This window comes from Zonotrichia leucophrys, chromosome 13 (assembly GCF_028769735.1).
Source record: "Zonotrichia leucophrys gambelii isolate GWCS_2022_RI chromosome 13, RI_Zleu_2.0, whole genome shotgun sequence".
In the NCBI taxonomy this organism is placed as follows: domain Eukaryota; kingdom Metazoa; phylum Chordata; class Aves; order Passeriformes; family Passerellidae; genus Zonotrichia; species Zonotrichia leucophrys.
In genome coordinates this window covers 16,563,851-16,579,615 of record NC_088183.1, presented here as the reverse complement: position 1 = coordinate 16,579,615, position 15,765 = coordinate 16,563,851, and positions in this window count along the sequence as shown.

Genomic DNA, 15,765 nt, shown 5'->3' with positions numbered 1-15,765 from the left:
TGATGTCCCCCACCCCAAACCCTGTGGGGTGGACAATTCTCTGTCCCTGGTGTGGTGTTGTCACTGTCAGGTCTTTGTGCCACCACCAAGGCCGAGCTGGAGCTCCAATAATGAATGGTGCCTTTCAGTGGGCTCATTGATTTGGGAATTTCCAAGCCCTGATGGATGTCAGGAACAGCCACAGGCGCTGCAGGCTGGCTGGGGAGGCTGTGATTCCGTGTGGATTTCTTTTCTTGACACTCCAGGATGGGGGTGGATTGTGTGCCCCAGCTCCCGGCCTCACACACCCCATTCCAGAGGCAGGAAGGGAAAACCATCCATTTTCCATCTCAGTGCATGAGTGCTTGCCCAGCTGGGCTCTTTGGGAGGGTGAGGGATGTATCTCCCTGGGTTCCACCACTGTGGGTGATGCATTGCCACTCCTCAGCCAAGGGGAATTCAGTTAAAATATCACCAAAATTGTGGCTTCATCCTGATGGTGACTGGGTTATCAGGCCACTGCTGGGGTGGTCAGACCATTGATGGTGGTGTCAGAGCACTGGTGGGGTGGTCAGATAACAGGTGGTGTGGTTACATCATGAATGGGGCAGGAAGACCATGTGTGGGGTGGTCAGACCATCGATGGAGTTAGTCATACCACTGATGGTGTTGTCACACAATGGATGCATGGATGGGGTTGTCACACCATGGATGGGTCAGTCAGACCATGGATGGGGTGATCAGATCTTGGATGGGGCAGTCAGATCATGGATGGGGTTGTCACACCATAGGTGGGGTTGGTAACATCATTGATGGAGTGGTCATACCTTGGATGGGGTGCTCAGACCACAGGCAGGGTGGTCATACCATGGATGGGGTAGTCAGGTCCTGGATGGGGTGGTGAGACCATTAATGGGGTTGGTCAGATCATGGATGGGGTGTTCAGACCATGGATGAGGTCGGTTAGACCATGGACAGGGTTGGTCAGACCATGGATGGGGTTGGTCAGACCATGGATGGAGTTGGTCAGACCATGGATGGAGTGGTCACACCATGGATGGGGCAGTCACACCATGGATGGGGTGGTCACACCATGGATGGGGTTGGTCAGACCATGGATGGGGCAGTCACACCATGGATGGGGTGGTCACACCATGGATGGGGTTGGTCAGACCATGGATGGGGTGGTCACACCATTGATGGGGCTGATCAGACCACTGGTGGGGTGATCAGACACCAGGAGAACCCCAAGCAGAGTGTGGAGGACCCTGGGCTGAGCAAGGCCCGGGACAGAGGGTTCCTGGCAGGTTCTCCAGGAGCTGGAGGAGGATTCTCCTCTCTCCAGAGGGTTGGTGGCTCCTGCCCCGTGTCCTGCTGGGCCACCAGGGCTGGTGGCCACCGAGGGTCAGCCCTGAGCAGCGCCCGGCACAGGGACTGAAGCAAGGAGACGCCGTCCTCCCTCTGTGTTCTCACTTATTTACTTTTCTGCTTGAAAATGAATATTTGATAACTTTGCTGGGACCAAGGCCTCTGTTTGGGGCCCTGCTGATTTATTTATCCACCCATTTATTCTGCTGCAGTGCTGCTGCAGGGCAGGGAGGTGTCCTGAGGGCTGAGACACCAGCATGGGCACAGATGTCCCACCTGGGGACTACCAGGGCATCCCTGAGCTGCCTCCCCTCTCAGAGGGGACAAGAGAAGCAGCTGCAAACAGCTGGGCAAGGCCTGATGGGGCAAGTAAAGACGATGTAGATGTAAATTCAGGAGTTCTGAATCTACAGTGAGGAGTGAAAGGGAACAGAGAGAGAGAAATTGTGGGAAAATTAGTGGGAAGTAGGAGTAAAATGATGAAAATTTGCCAAGGAGATGGGGCAAGGAGAAGACCTCTAGGACAGGGAGAATCCTCCCAGGACATAGAGGAGCCTCCCAGGACAGGAAGAAGCCTTCTAGGACATAGAGAAGACCTCTAGGACATGGAGAAGACCTCTAGAAGATGGAGAAACCTCCCAGGACATGAGGAAGCCTCCCAGGACATGGAGGATCTTCCCAGAACATGGATAATCCTCCCAGGACATGGACAATCCTCCAGGAGAGGGAGAAGCCTCCCAGGACATGGAGGATCCTCCTAGGACATGGAGAATCCTCCTGGACATGGACAATCCTCCCAGGACATGGACAATCCTCCCAGGACAGGGAGAAACCCTCCAGGACATGGAGAAGACCTCCAGGACATGGAGGATCCTCCAGGACCGACAGGGAGCTGCTGCCCAGGGCACAGCAGGCAGGAGACGGAGGGTGGCTCAGGAGAGGGAAGGTGGCTCTGGTGGCTCTGATCACGTGCCCTGGAGGGAAGCAATTTCTCCCGAATTTCCATCTTTTGTTCGCCTGCTGAATACCCCCTGATTTCTTTGGAGAGGGAATCGTTCTCCTGCTCCTCGGGCTGAGCACTCCGCGCCTCCCCCGGCGCAGCTCTTTGCTATTCATGGCTCTCCTGCCTCTCCTCGGGAGCGTTCGCGGTGATTGGAGAGGGGAGGATGAGCGATGCATGCCAAGCAGCAGGGACCACATCGGGAGCCCGGTTCCTGACCTACAATCCTCGGTGATTAGGCAGATGAGAGGCTCAGGATGCCAAACCTCTCCACCTCTCTCGTGCTTCTCCACATCCCGAGGTTGGCAGTCCCAAACACAAGGTGGTCTCACAAGCAGCAGCTCAGAACTGGGCTGCAGGTCGGCTTTGGGGCTGGGATTGTGCTGGGGAAGGGGATTTTAGAGGCAGAGAATTCTGAAATCATGGAATGGTTTAGATTGGAAGGGAACTTCAAGTTTCCACTGTCCCAGGCTGCTCCCAGCCCTGTCCAACCTTTCCTTGGGCACTGCCAGGGATCCAGGGGCAGCCACAGCTGCTCTGGGCACCCTGTGCCAGGGCCTGCCCACCCTGCCAGGGAAGAACCTTCCCAAAATCCCACCTAAACCTATTCCCTTTCAGTTTAAAGCCATTCTCCCTGTCCACACCCTTGGAAAATCTCCCTCTCCACCTTTCCGGCATGGAAAATGTGACGGTGTTCACAGGGGTTTTTGGATTGGGGAAGAGATGAGGATCTGACTCCATGTTTCAGAAGGCTTGATTTATTATTTTATGATATATATTACATTAAAACGATACTAAAAGAATAGAAGAAAATGTTTCATCAGAAGGGTAGCTAAGAATAGAATAGCAAGGAATGATAACAAAAGCTTGTGTCTTGGACAGAGAGTCCAAGCTAGCTGGACTGTGATTGGCCATTAATTAGAAACAACCACATGAGACCAATCACAGATGCACCTGTTGCATTCCACAGCAGCAGATAACCATTGTTTACATTTTGTTCCTGAGGCCACTCAGCTTCTCAGGAGGAAAAATCCTAAGGAAAGGATTTTCCATAAAAGATGCCTGTGACAGGAAAATGCTGCCCTGTGTTAGGGCACGAACAAGGACACAGCTGATCCCTTGGAATTAATGACAAAAAACTGTAACAGGAGGGAAGGAGGCCAGCCTGGGAGGCAGAGTGCCTTTGTGTGGGACAGCATTCCTGCAGGAAGTGCCTCTGGAACGCCACAATTACCCCGCTGTAACTTTCTGCCTCTCATTACTTGGGCTCTGTGATCACTTGGGGTTTTGTCACAGCAATGCCTGAAAGGAGATTTAGGGAGGCTCTTTCAGCAGCTCTGGGCAGCAGCAAATCCCCATTGTCCTCAATTGGACACGTCCCCGGGAAGGAGGGAATTCATCCTGCCCAAACGTGCAGCATTTCCCTTTGGAATACAGAGCAGGCTCCTGACCTTGCACAATCAAAGGGATTTATGATTAATGGCACCTCCAGTAATGAACCTGGCATTGTGCATGGGATATCTCAGGTGTCTTGTGCCCTCGCTGCAGAATAATGCAGAGACTTCAAAGTTCCTGTAGCACAAACTCCTGAAAATTGGGCTGGAATTGAAGTTGAGAATAAAATAAAATAAGTAATGGTCATTTTCTTTAGCTGCTCTTCACTATTAAGATGTTTCCTTTGTCTGGCGCTGTTTTTACTGGGCCATATCCACAAAAAGCTGTGCTTCCAGGAAAATGAGGGATGTTGATGTTGGTAAGGGGCTGTAGGAAGTGAAGCTGCCTTGGCAGAATGTTCACCAGGTATGGCTCAAACAGGAGAGCAGCAGAATTCCCAGGATTTCATGGGTTTGGAGAGGGCCTTGGGTAGGGAAAACAACAGGTTTGGAGTGGTGGTACTGCCCTGTTCCTGGGAATGTTGATAAATCCAACATCTGAGGCTGCCCAGGGGAAGCACAAAGTCTCCTCACAAGCAAAAATAATCTTAGAAGTTGTTAAATTGTTAAACAATTGTACCCTAATCTGCAACCAGAGACTAAATAACCAATTAATTACATTTCAATGGAGTGTTTTAATTGATTATTGCATGGTGGGGCTGCAGTTGGAGAGTGTTTGGGTGACAACAACACATGGCCTTAATATTTTTAATTGGAATTATTCCTGGAATGCACTTTCAGCTCTGTCTGTACTTGGGCGTGTTTCCATGTAATGTTCCTTTTTTCTCAGAGAAAGGTCCTTCCAATGCTCAGTGCCATCATCATCATCCCTGCAGCTGGGATGGCTTTCAGACAGGGAAGAATTTTCCTGAGGAGTGGCAGGAGAAAGCCAGGACAGCACATCCCTGCTGCTTCAGTGCATGACAACCAAACGTTTGGGGTGCATTTCAATATAGGTTCAGGGGGGAAAAAAAAGAGAATTTTTGGTTGTGTATTGTTGGTATCATTGTCTGTAACAGCAGAGAGGGAATTCAAAATATCAGGAATGAAAACAGCAGCAAAGCTCTGCTCAGGCTTTGGAGTTCTGTGGAATTCCTTGTGGGATAGGAAGGAGCTGCTGAAAAATGGGAATGATTTCCCTCCCGTGGGGTCTCTTGTCCCCTCCCAGCTTCCAGACTGTGTAATTCCATGTGTGAGAGGAAGAATTTTATTTAAAATGGAAATGATTTCCCTCACCTGGTGTTTCTTATGCCCTTACAGCTTCCAGGATGTGTAATTCCATATTGGATAGGAAGAATTTGCTTTAAAATGGAAATTATTTCCCTCTCATGGGGTGTCTTATGCCCTCAAAACTTCCAGGATGTGCCATTCCATGTTGTCCCCTCCACCCTTGTGTGACACAGGTTTTGTCACAGCACATTTTGTCACATTCCTGGTGCTGGCTCTGGGATCCCTCCCTGCCTCCCAGCTCCCTGCGAGTGGGCAGGGGCTGCTTTTGGGGATACCCCAGATGTGCTAAAATGGAGCTGATTTCTGCCTCCATCCTGTGCCACCCCTGGGAGTCTCTGGGCATTGGATTTATTCCTTGATTCTGATTTATTCCTTGATTCTGATTTATTCCTTGCCTTTCACCTGGGAATTTTATGGCTCCAGTCTCTTGATTTTCAAGGAATTCCCAGAGTCCCAGGTTGGTTTGTGTGGGAAGGGACCTTAAAGCCCATCCAGCCCCACCTGCCATGGGACACCTCCCACCATCCCAGGTTGCTCCAGCCTGGCCTTGGACACCTCCCGGGATGGGGAATTTCCTGCTTTTTCTTCTTCAATGGCTTCACCCAGCCCTTGTTGTAATCCAGTCTCATCCAAGGCTGGGCTTTTATTCCAGTGAAAACCACAGAGATGTCCTGAGGTGTTGGACCTGCTCAGCCAGGGCCATCACCTCTGACATTCCCATGTTCCTCTTCTGCCATTCCCTCCACAGCTCAGAATTTCCACTCAATCACCAGATTCCAGTCCCCACATTTCCTACTAAATTATTCACATTTTGGAATGATTTTGTGGAGGGATTCCCATCATCCCCGCAGGATTTCCCAGGGTTTTATCAGCAGCTGGCAGGGCATGGGGATGATCCATCCATGCCATTCCAAATTCCTCTGCATTTCCTGCTGCCTTCCAGCTGTAGTGCCCATCTTCCCATTCCTGCACATTTGGGAATGTCACAGTTGGGAAAAGTGGCACCCCAAGGCAGCTGGGAGGGCACTAAAGGCTACTGAATGTCGTAGTTGAGATGGAAACAATGCAAAGCAACACACTCCATTTTCAGAAGGTTTCAGACCTTTTCTATTATAGCCTGCATGCTTTTTATACATTCTTACAAAACTCATAAATTTACACGTTACTCATTGGTCATGAGAGACAAACAAAGTGCTCATTGGAACAGGCAGTTGCAAGTTTCTCTTATTTATGCTTTATTTCTTGGTTTGTGTGTCAACAGCTTTGGTAGGAAATTCTTTCAGGGGTTGTCTTGGTTTGAACAGCCAGGTGTCTGCTGAGGAAGGCAGGAGCCCCCCCTGAAAAGGAAAATGTAAACCCCCTTCCCTCTGAATTGTTATAATTTTGAAATTAAGGGGCTCTCAGGCAAAGAGATGGGAACAGGAATAACAGTTCTTTACTAGGAAAACTGAAAACAGAAATGCAATAGTGCAAACAAAAAAAAAAACCCACTTTCAGAGTGATCACAGTCCCTGCCCCCTGTGTGTCAGGTGGTATCCCAGCCCCATCCATGGGGGCTCAGCCCTCCTGCAGTGCCAGCTGTGGTCCTGCTGGAGTTTTCCTCCAACCAGTGGGAGGAAACGCCTGTTCCACGAGCCAGGTCCTGAGCTGGTTTGGAGGTGGGATATGAACCATCCATGTGCCTTTCAGGAATAAAGGGACAACGCTGGAGCTGCGGCAACAAAAGATGTCACCCACATGAGGAGATTTGGGAACCTTTCAGCAAATCCAAGGGGGTGCAGATGGGGGCTTAGGTAGTCAGATAAGCAGGACACGAGTCCAATTTTTAATTCATGTGGCAATCCTATATTTTGAGGGGCTATTAGGATGGAACAGTGCAAGGAGAGCATTACTGGCTATTGTATCAAATCCTGGCATCCACACTTTTATCATGGATTAAAAAAAAAATTAGAGGGAGCTCAGAGAAGAGCTGGAAGACTGAGAAAAGGTCTGGCAGACCTGCTGGGTGATGATAGGCTTAATGACTTCAATCTATTTAGCTCATCAGAGAGCAACTTGAGAGGTGACTTGATCATGGGCTCTAAGTACTTCCAGGGAGGAGATTTTTGATAGCAGAGGGTCCTTTAATCCAGCAGACAAAGCCAGGACTCGTGGCTGACAGGTGGAGCTGAAGGAAGAATAATTCCAATGGCAGTTAAGCCACCAGTGTTTCAGAGGAAAGGTAATTAACTCCTGGAAGTGCTTACCTGGGATGTGCTGACTCCATCTCGACACGAGAGCTGGAGGATTTGCTCCCATCTGAACACAAGTTAAGGGCTCAGTGCCCTTCATCCATGTGGAAATGGAGGGAAATCCCTTTCTCTGTGTCTCACACGGGTCAGAGGGGGCAGGATGGGGATTCCCTATCTGGGGACATTCTGGGGGTTTCATTTTGGTGCCAGGTGTCCCTCACACAGAGTTTCTCCAGTCTGGGGACTCGAGCTGGCAGAACTGTGTGGCTCTGAGTGGTTTATACACCACAGTTTTGCTGCAATGCTCTTCGTTCTGTGCCCCAGCTCACCTTGGGTTTGGACAATGTTGGGTTTGGCACTGGATCTGTTTGACCTCTCCTCTGACTTCTCCTACTGCCCAAGGTGCATTTCAAGCTCCAACTAGCCCAGATGTTCATCATTAGAGGAAAACTCTGGAAAAACCAATCCCAGGAGGTCTCCAATGAGAAGAACATCCCAAAGAACCTTTGGTCCTGTCAGGGGTCAGGGCTGGCTAGTCCTGCTCAGCCTCACTTGGACACTGCCCCGCACCTTGTCTAGGGCTTGGGGATCAATTTTAAAATCAGCTCTGAGCCTTCCTTCCGCTCTGAGCTCTGTAGTGGCTGTGCCTCCTCTGGATCTACCTTGGATCTTTGCTGGAGCTCAGTCCTGGCTGGGTCCATCTCCTTCTGCACCTGTGGATGGATCCCTGGATCCCATGGATGGATCCCAGAGTACACCTGGGAATGCTGAGGCCAGGTCCTGTGGGATCCTGTGGCTAAGGACACACAGCTCCCCTTCCTGCAGGGAGCAGCTGGTCCTTGGCAGTGGGAATGTCCTGGTCTGCAAGGTGTGGCTGGGTGTGAATTCTGTTACCATCTGTCAGAGCTGGGGCAGTTCTCTGCTGTCCATGGGGCAGTTTTTCCTTTCTCTCTCCCACAGCCAACCCTCCCTCCAGCAGATCTCTGCTGTCCATGGCCACTGAGTGTCCCTGCAGAGCTGATCCAATCCCAGCATCCCATGGGCAGATGCTCCGCCGAGGGGAGGAGCCAAGCATTCCTACCTGGATCCAATCTGAGCCTGGCACAGCACAGCAGCCTTTGCCCCCTGCATTGCCAGAGGAGCAGCTTTCTGCTGCCCTGCATGGCCAGAGGGAGCCCAGGCCCATCTGCAGCAGCCCTGGAGCTGCAGAGGAAAACTCCCCCCTTGTGCAGGATCCCTGCTGCAGCAGAGCCACAGCTGGCACTGCAGGAGGGCTGAGACCCCATGGATGGGGCTGGGACACCACCCTGACACACAGGGGGCAGGGACTGGTCTGACTCTGGCAGGGGTTTGGTTTTGTTTGTATTATTGCATTTGTATTTTTTGTGTTCCTTTAATAAAGAACTGTTATTCCTGTTCCCATCTCTTTGCCTGAGAGCCCCTTAATTTCAAAATTAAAATAATTCAGAACGAGAGATTTTACATTTTCCGTTTCAGGGGGGGCTCCTGCCTTCCTCAGCTCACACCTGTCTGTTCAAACCCAGACAAGGAACCTCTCTGATAAGCAGGAATATTTGTTTCCCAAACAGATCCTTCCAGGTGCAGCTGCCCTGCTGTGCTATTCCTGGAAATGAATCCCTTGGGAATGCCAGTGATCAACACACAAGATGTTGGGCACTGAGGGCAGAGCTTCCTATAGAGCAAATCCCACTTTCCTGGCTGGTTATACTTGAGAAGCACATCCAAGAGGAAAACTCTCCCTCAGCTGGAACCTTGTGGAAGACTTGTAGGGCTCAGATTGCCCTGGCCTGGTGACAGCAGTGTCACCAGTGATGGGGGAACACCAGCAGGAACAGGCAGAACCTTTGGGACAGCCAGAGGAGATCCAGCTGCATTCCCACACCATCTCTCCCTAGGGCTCTTCCATGTCACAGACTGGGTTCACCATGCTGGGGGTGACACCTGGGCTGTGCTGGTGCCCTCAGAGCTGATGCCAGAGGGGTCAGAGCTGTGTTCTTCCATCCTTTGGCCATATTCCTTATCCTATTGTCATATTCCTTGTATTTTTGTCATATTCCTCTTCCTTTGGTCATATTCCTTACCCTTTCATAATATTCTTAATCTTTTGGCCTTATTACTTATCTTTTTTGCATAGTCTTCATTTTTTTGGCTATGTTCTCCATTTTTGGCCATATTCCTCATCCTTTGGCCATATTCCTTACCCTTTCACCATATTCTTCATCTTTGGCCCTATTCCTTATCTTTTTGGCATAGTCCCCACTTTTGGCTATATTCCCCATTTTTGGCCATATTCCTCATCCTTTGGCCATATTCCTTTTCCTTTTGCCATTTTCCTCATTTTCTGGCCATATTCCTTATCCCTTGGCCACATCGCTTATCTTTTTAGGATATTCCTTATCTTTTGGCGTATTCCTCACCCTCTGGCCACAGAGGACACCACGAGGAGCTGCTCAGTTTTTGGGAGCTCAGCAACTCCTCAATGTCCCTCCTGCCACATTCCCAAGGTGCTGCTCAAACCCCTGCCCTGGGAGGGCAGGAGCAACACCCATCAATTCCTCATCCCCAAAATCCAAACCGGGGCATGGCAAAACAGGGAGTAAAAATGAGAGAATGGGAGCAAATTTAGTGCCCTGCTTTTGTTTTTTATGTTTTCCTGAGCTTCCTGGAGCCCCCAAATCCTAGAGGCCACAGGCAGCCAGGCCAGCAGGGAGAAAACCTCACCTGGGCCCCTCACCTGGGTGAAGCTGGAGATTGCTGGTGCATGGCAGCTCCTCAGGCACTCATCCCTTCTCGTGTTTTCCTGGAAAAAACAGGAATATTTTAAGTGAGACAAGGAAAAAGCTGTTGTGAGACAAATCCCAGTTTTGCTGGATGAAGAGGAGGCTCCCCAGCTGAATTGTTCGCCCACCAGCAGCCCCACAGAGCAAATTCTGGCAGGAAGGGGTTTGCAGACAGCTCTGCCTCCAGTGAGCTGCTCCCCAAGGCAAAAACAACAACAGAATTCCTCCAGGGCAGGGGGCTGAGGCAGAGAATTTATTTCTGTGGTGTTCTCTGCAGGGATCCCACTCCTGCCCAGAATAATCCAAAGCTGCATCTGAGTTTTGGTGCAACAGAGGAGAGCCTGGCTGTGCTGGGATCAAGGCTGGGAATACATGAGGCTGTGCTGGGAGAGGCAATCAAGGAAGCTGGAAAAATCCTGTCTTTGCTGCTGCTTCCAGGGCAACACAACAGCCTTGGATGCTTTGTGCTCGGGGGGAATGGGTTGGTGCAGGAGGCTGCATTTAACCCATGGAGTCATGGAATGGTTTGGGGTGGAAGGGGCTTGAATGAGAATTTTGTTTTACTCCCTGCCATGGCAGGGACACCTCCCACTGTCCCAGGGTGCTCCAGCCCCAATGTCCAGCCTGGCCTTGGGCACTGCCAGGGATCCAGGGGCAGCCCCAGCTGCTCTGGGCACCCTGTGCCAGGGCCTGCCCACCCTCACAGGGAACAATTCCTCATTCCCAATATCCCATCCATCCCTGCCCCTGGCAGTGGGAGCCATTCCCTGTGTCCTGTCCCTCCAGCCCTTGTCAATTGTCTCTCTCCAGCTTTCCTGGGGCTCCTTCAGGCCCTGCAAGGCCACCCTGAGCTCCCCCCAAAGCTTCTCCTGTGCAGGTGAACAATGGCAGCTGTGCCAGCCTTTCCTCCCAGCAGAGCTGCTCCATCCCTGGGATCATCCTGGAGCCTCCTCTGGCCCGGCCCCAGCAGCTCCAGCTCCTGCCTGTGCTGGGGCAGCTCTGCAGGTGGGAAATCACCTGAGCACAGGGACACAGAGACAGAATCGCCCCTGCCCTGCTGCCCATACTGGACTCAGCCCAGGGCTGGGAGTTCTGGGTCCCAGGGGACATCAAACCATTCAGTCACACAGGCACCAGGAAGGATTTGAGTGTTGGGAGCTAGAGAAAATGTGAAAAAAAGGGGTGGAAAAGCAGCCCAGGCTCATTGTGACACTGTAAATGAAAAGCCAGACTAAGTCTGGAAATTCATTCATCCACATCACTCATGTTAAGCCTTAAAATGTTCCTGGTAGCCACTGGAAATCATTAAAGAAGTGACAGCTCCGTTCTCTGGAGGAGCAGGACTCAGAGTGGGGGGTACAGGAGATGCTTTAGCAAGAAAAATTCGACGAAGCAGCCTCTAAGTCAGTGATTTCTCTGACTTCATCTGCACATTAAAAATGCAAGTGAATGCCTTTTGGTGTTAGCTCTGCTCCTGGATATGAGATGGAGTCAATTCACAGCTCTTCAGTGGATAATACTTTTTGTTTTTCGCAGAGGCTGTTGAAACAGAATGGAAAATTAAAGCAATTTTTCCTGACAGCAATGCATAAACGTTGACCATGAAATGGCAAAGCAAAAAAACAAAAACCAAAAGCAAGAAGAGCTCGAGGAGTGTCTGAATTAGGCAGCAGCGAGTTCATTACAGCTCTCATTTGAATAGAGGCAGGAGATGATGCCCTCGCTGTAATGGAAATGCTCTTCAAGTCCGAGCCATCCATGGCCATTAGAGCCTGAAGAGGATTGTTTGGGGACGAGATGGATGCACTCCTGTCCTGCTGCTCTCCTGCTCCCTCTGGGCACATCCATCCTCCCTCAGTGCCTGGGGCTGCAGCCAGGTGGGTCCTGTTGGCCCCTAAATCTCTGGCAATGTTCTGCTCTGCAGCATCTCAGCCCTTTCCCTGCTGGTCCAACAGGGCACTAGGGTGGTGTGATCCACAGTCCTGCTTGTCAGAGCTTCGGTGAGGGGTTTGGAGCATTGAAAAAGCTCAGGAGAAACTAAAATTCTGGCTGGAGGAAAGATTTGGGATATAACAGCACTTTCTGTGTCCCACAGGAGCACCTGAGGTGCTGCTGCTGAGCCCCAGGTTTGTCCCTGGAGCTCTCTGGAAGCTGGAATGGGAGCATGGATGCATTGCAAGCCTCTACCAGCACTGCCAGGGGCTGCCCAGGGGGGTTTGGAATGCCCATCCCTGGAGGTGTCCAAGGAGGTGGCACTGAGGGCTTTGGGCTGGTGACAAAGTGGGCATCGGGCACAGCTGGGACTCGATGATCCTGAGGGCTTTTCCAACCTCAATGACTCTGGGATTCTGGAATTCTGAGCTCTTGGCTGGCATCGAGGGTTTCCCACCTTTCCCTCCATCCTTCCCCAGCTCTCCAGCTGCACCAGAGCTGGCAGAGGAGACCTGAGGCCCTGTGCCCCAGGGAGGAGTGTGTGCTGTCCTGGTGCCACTGTCCCAGCAGGACACCCTGCCACAGCCCAGCCCCTGCTGCATGCCTGCCTGGGGTGCATTTATCCCCAGAGCAGCAGGATGTGTAGGACACATCCCTGAAAGGGAACACGAGGGTCCCAAATTTTCTCATCGGTTTTCCTTCCCCTTTGAGCAGGAATTAATAATTTGATGGTCTCAGAGGGCTTTTACAACCAAAACCATTCCAAGATTTGCACCCCTTGGCAGCAGCTCAGCCTCACTGGTGGCCGTGTCCTCACCTGGGTGACAGCCACGTCCCAGGTGTCCCCTGGAGGAACATCCCTGCGGTCCCCACGCTCTTCCCTGGGCTCGGGGCAGCGTGGATGGGCAGGAGGGAGCTCGGGGAGAGTGTGGGGAAGCGGGGACGCCGTGGCCGCTCTGCAGCCAAGGTGAAGTGTGCCGTGTGTCCCCGTGCCACTAGATGTCCTTGTGGGAAAGGCCTTGGGCTGCCCGCGGGCACGGGCGGCAGCGCCGGGAATGGAGGGGATGAGGGGATGAGGGGAATGGAGGGGATGGAGGGGATGAGGGGATGGAGGGGATGGAGGGGATGAGGGGATGGAGGGGATGGAGGGATGGAGGGAATGGAGGGGATGAGGGGATGAGGGAATGAAGGGGATGAGGGGATGGAGGGAATGGAGGGGATGGAGGGGATGAGGGGATGAGGGGATGAGGGGATGAGGGGATGAGGGGATGGAGGGGATGAGGGGATGGAGGGGATGAGAGAATGGAGTAAATGAGGGAATGGAGGGAATTCCAGGAGCTGAGGGAATGGAGGGAATGAGGGAATTGGGGGAATTGAGGGAATGGAGGGGATGGAGGGAATGGAAGGAATTTAGGGAAAAGAGGGAAGGGAGGGAATTGAGGCAATGGAAGGAATTGAACCCAGGGCCCCTCTGTCCCCCAGCCCCACTTTGGTTCTCCCCCAGCCAAACCAGCCACGGGCAGCATCCCTGGGTGTGGGGAAAGCCCCAGGGAGCCCCAGGGAGGGCAGCCCGGGATGCAGCAGCCCCACATGCTCCTGAGCCAGCCCCTGTCCCTGCAAACCCCGAGCTTCAGGAAAAGCTGTGCAGCTCTGAGGGCAGCTGAGAGTGAGGCAGTGCCAGCCTGGCAGGGACGGCCTCCCATGGCTCAGATCCTATTGCAGAGCTCCTGGTGAGCCCCAAAATGTGGGAATCAGCAGGCAGCACCTAAACTCATTGTCCATGGGCTTTGGAGTGTTGGATTTGCAGCACATTTTGTTAGGATTTCCCTGTGACCGTGGTCCTGCTGTGCCACCTCCCTGTCCCTGTGCCCCGCTGCCACCGCAGGTGGCCCTGCTGGAGCAGGACTGTGTCCTGCTCCTGTCCCCAAGACTGTCCCTGCTCCTCTCCCTAAGTCTGTGCCCTGCTCCTGTTCCCTGCTCCTCTCCCCAGATCTATCCCCAGATCCTCTCCCCAGGTCTGTCCCCTGCTCCTCTCCCCAGGTCTTCCTACTCCTCTCCCGCCGCATCCTTGGCAGTGGCAGCGCTGGAGAAGGACTGAGCAGCAGAAGGTGAAACTCTGCAGAGAGGAGATTACAGCTCCTGTGTTTTTCCTTTTCTTTCTTTTCTTTCTTTCCTTTTTTTTTTTTTTTTTTTTTTTTTCCTTCAAAGGAATGACTTCGTATTTTTGGAAAGAATAGCTGCTCCAAAAAATCCGGGTACAAACTCTTCCAGACTCCAGCCTGCCTTATCACGAGCTGTGCTGGGGCCCTGGTGGGAATGCAGGATTTTAACTCTTGGATGCCTTTCCCAGCTTTAATAAATGACCCTCTTCTTCCAAAGGTTCAAATTAATCCTTGGAGACGAGGGCAAATCTCAGTGGGAATCTCAGGCAAGCAGGCTCAGCCTGATGGAAAGATGCTGGAGACTGAAGCTGGTGGTGCTGGATGCTGGGAGCATGTTCCAGCTGTGTCCCAGCTGTCTTCCAGCCGTTTTCCAGCCGTGTTCCAGCCGTGCCCGAGGTGTGCCTGCCACTCAGGCTGCAGCCTGGCAACCAGCAGCAGCATCTCTGCAGGAGAAAGTTGCCCAAAATAGGCAGAATGGCAATAAATTATTCCTAGGGCTTGATTTATGGGTGAACCTCCTCGTCTGTGGAGGGATCTCCCCGGGCTTTGGGTGTCCCTGGATGGCCAGGAGTCCTTGGGGGCGGGGAGATGTGGAATTCCAGGTAATTGCTGGGAAGAGGGGAGTTAGCAGGGCACTGATTGCAGAGAAACCCGAACTGGGAGAGGATGCAAACTCCAGGGTGAAGGGGAACACAGACCTGAGCTCTGACAATGGAAATGGATGCAGTTCCAGGAGCTGTGGCAATGGAAATGGATGCAGTTCCCCAGCCACATTCTCTGGGAATGAAGCACCAGGAGAGCAGTAGCCTGGGGCAGACAGCACTCAGCCTCCCCTGAGGAGCTGGGAATTGGGAATTGTTGCTGTTGTGTGGGCCCAGAGGAGCTGTGGGAAGAGGCCTCTGTGCTTCCCTGAACCCCAGGGAGGATGTGGTTCACTGGATGCCTGCAGGGCTGGGCCCAGAAACCTGGGGAAGTGCCAGAAACCTTCCAGAAAGCTGGAAGGCAGAGGGAGAAGGACAGGACTCAGAATCACAGGGTCCTTAGGGATGGAAAAGACCTCCAGAGTCACTGTCCAACCATTCCCCCAGGTGCCACATCCACACTTCCAAGGATGGGCACTCCACCACTTCCCTGGACAGCAGTTCCTGATGTTTAACCCCCATTTCAGCAGAGAAATTTTTCCTGATATCCAGGAAAATATCCTGATATTCTGAGCCTCCCCTAGTGCAGCTTTAGACCATTTTCCCTTGTCCTTATCATCCATGCAGGGACTTCCCAGCACTGGGCAGGATGGAAGAGTGGGAACAGAGGGGGAAAAGGGAATATGACAGCAGGGATGACAGAGCTGGGGTCTGGAGAGGAAACACCTGAGAGCAGATCCTGTGCTTGGCTGGTTTTGGGGAACCCCTGCAGCCACAGCACACTGGGCTCACCTGGAGAGGTGGGATGGGATTTGGGAACAGCCCTTGGAGCTGCTCCTGCATGGCTCTGGGAAGGGACAGGGAGCCCAGCATGGAGTGGGGGTCCCTGGCACAGATCAGGGGTTCCTGACATGGAGCAGGGATCCCAGGCATGGAGCAGGGATCTCTGGCATGGAGCAGAGGTTCCTGGCATAGAGTGGAGGTGCCT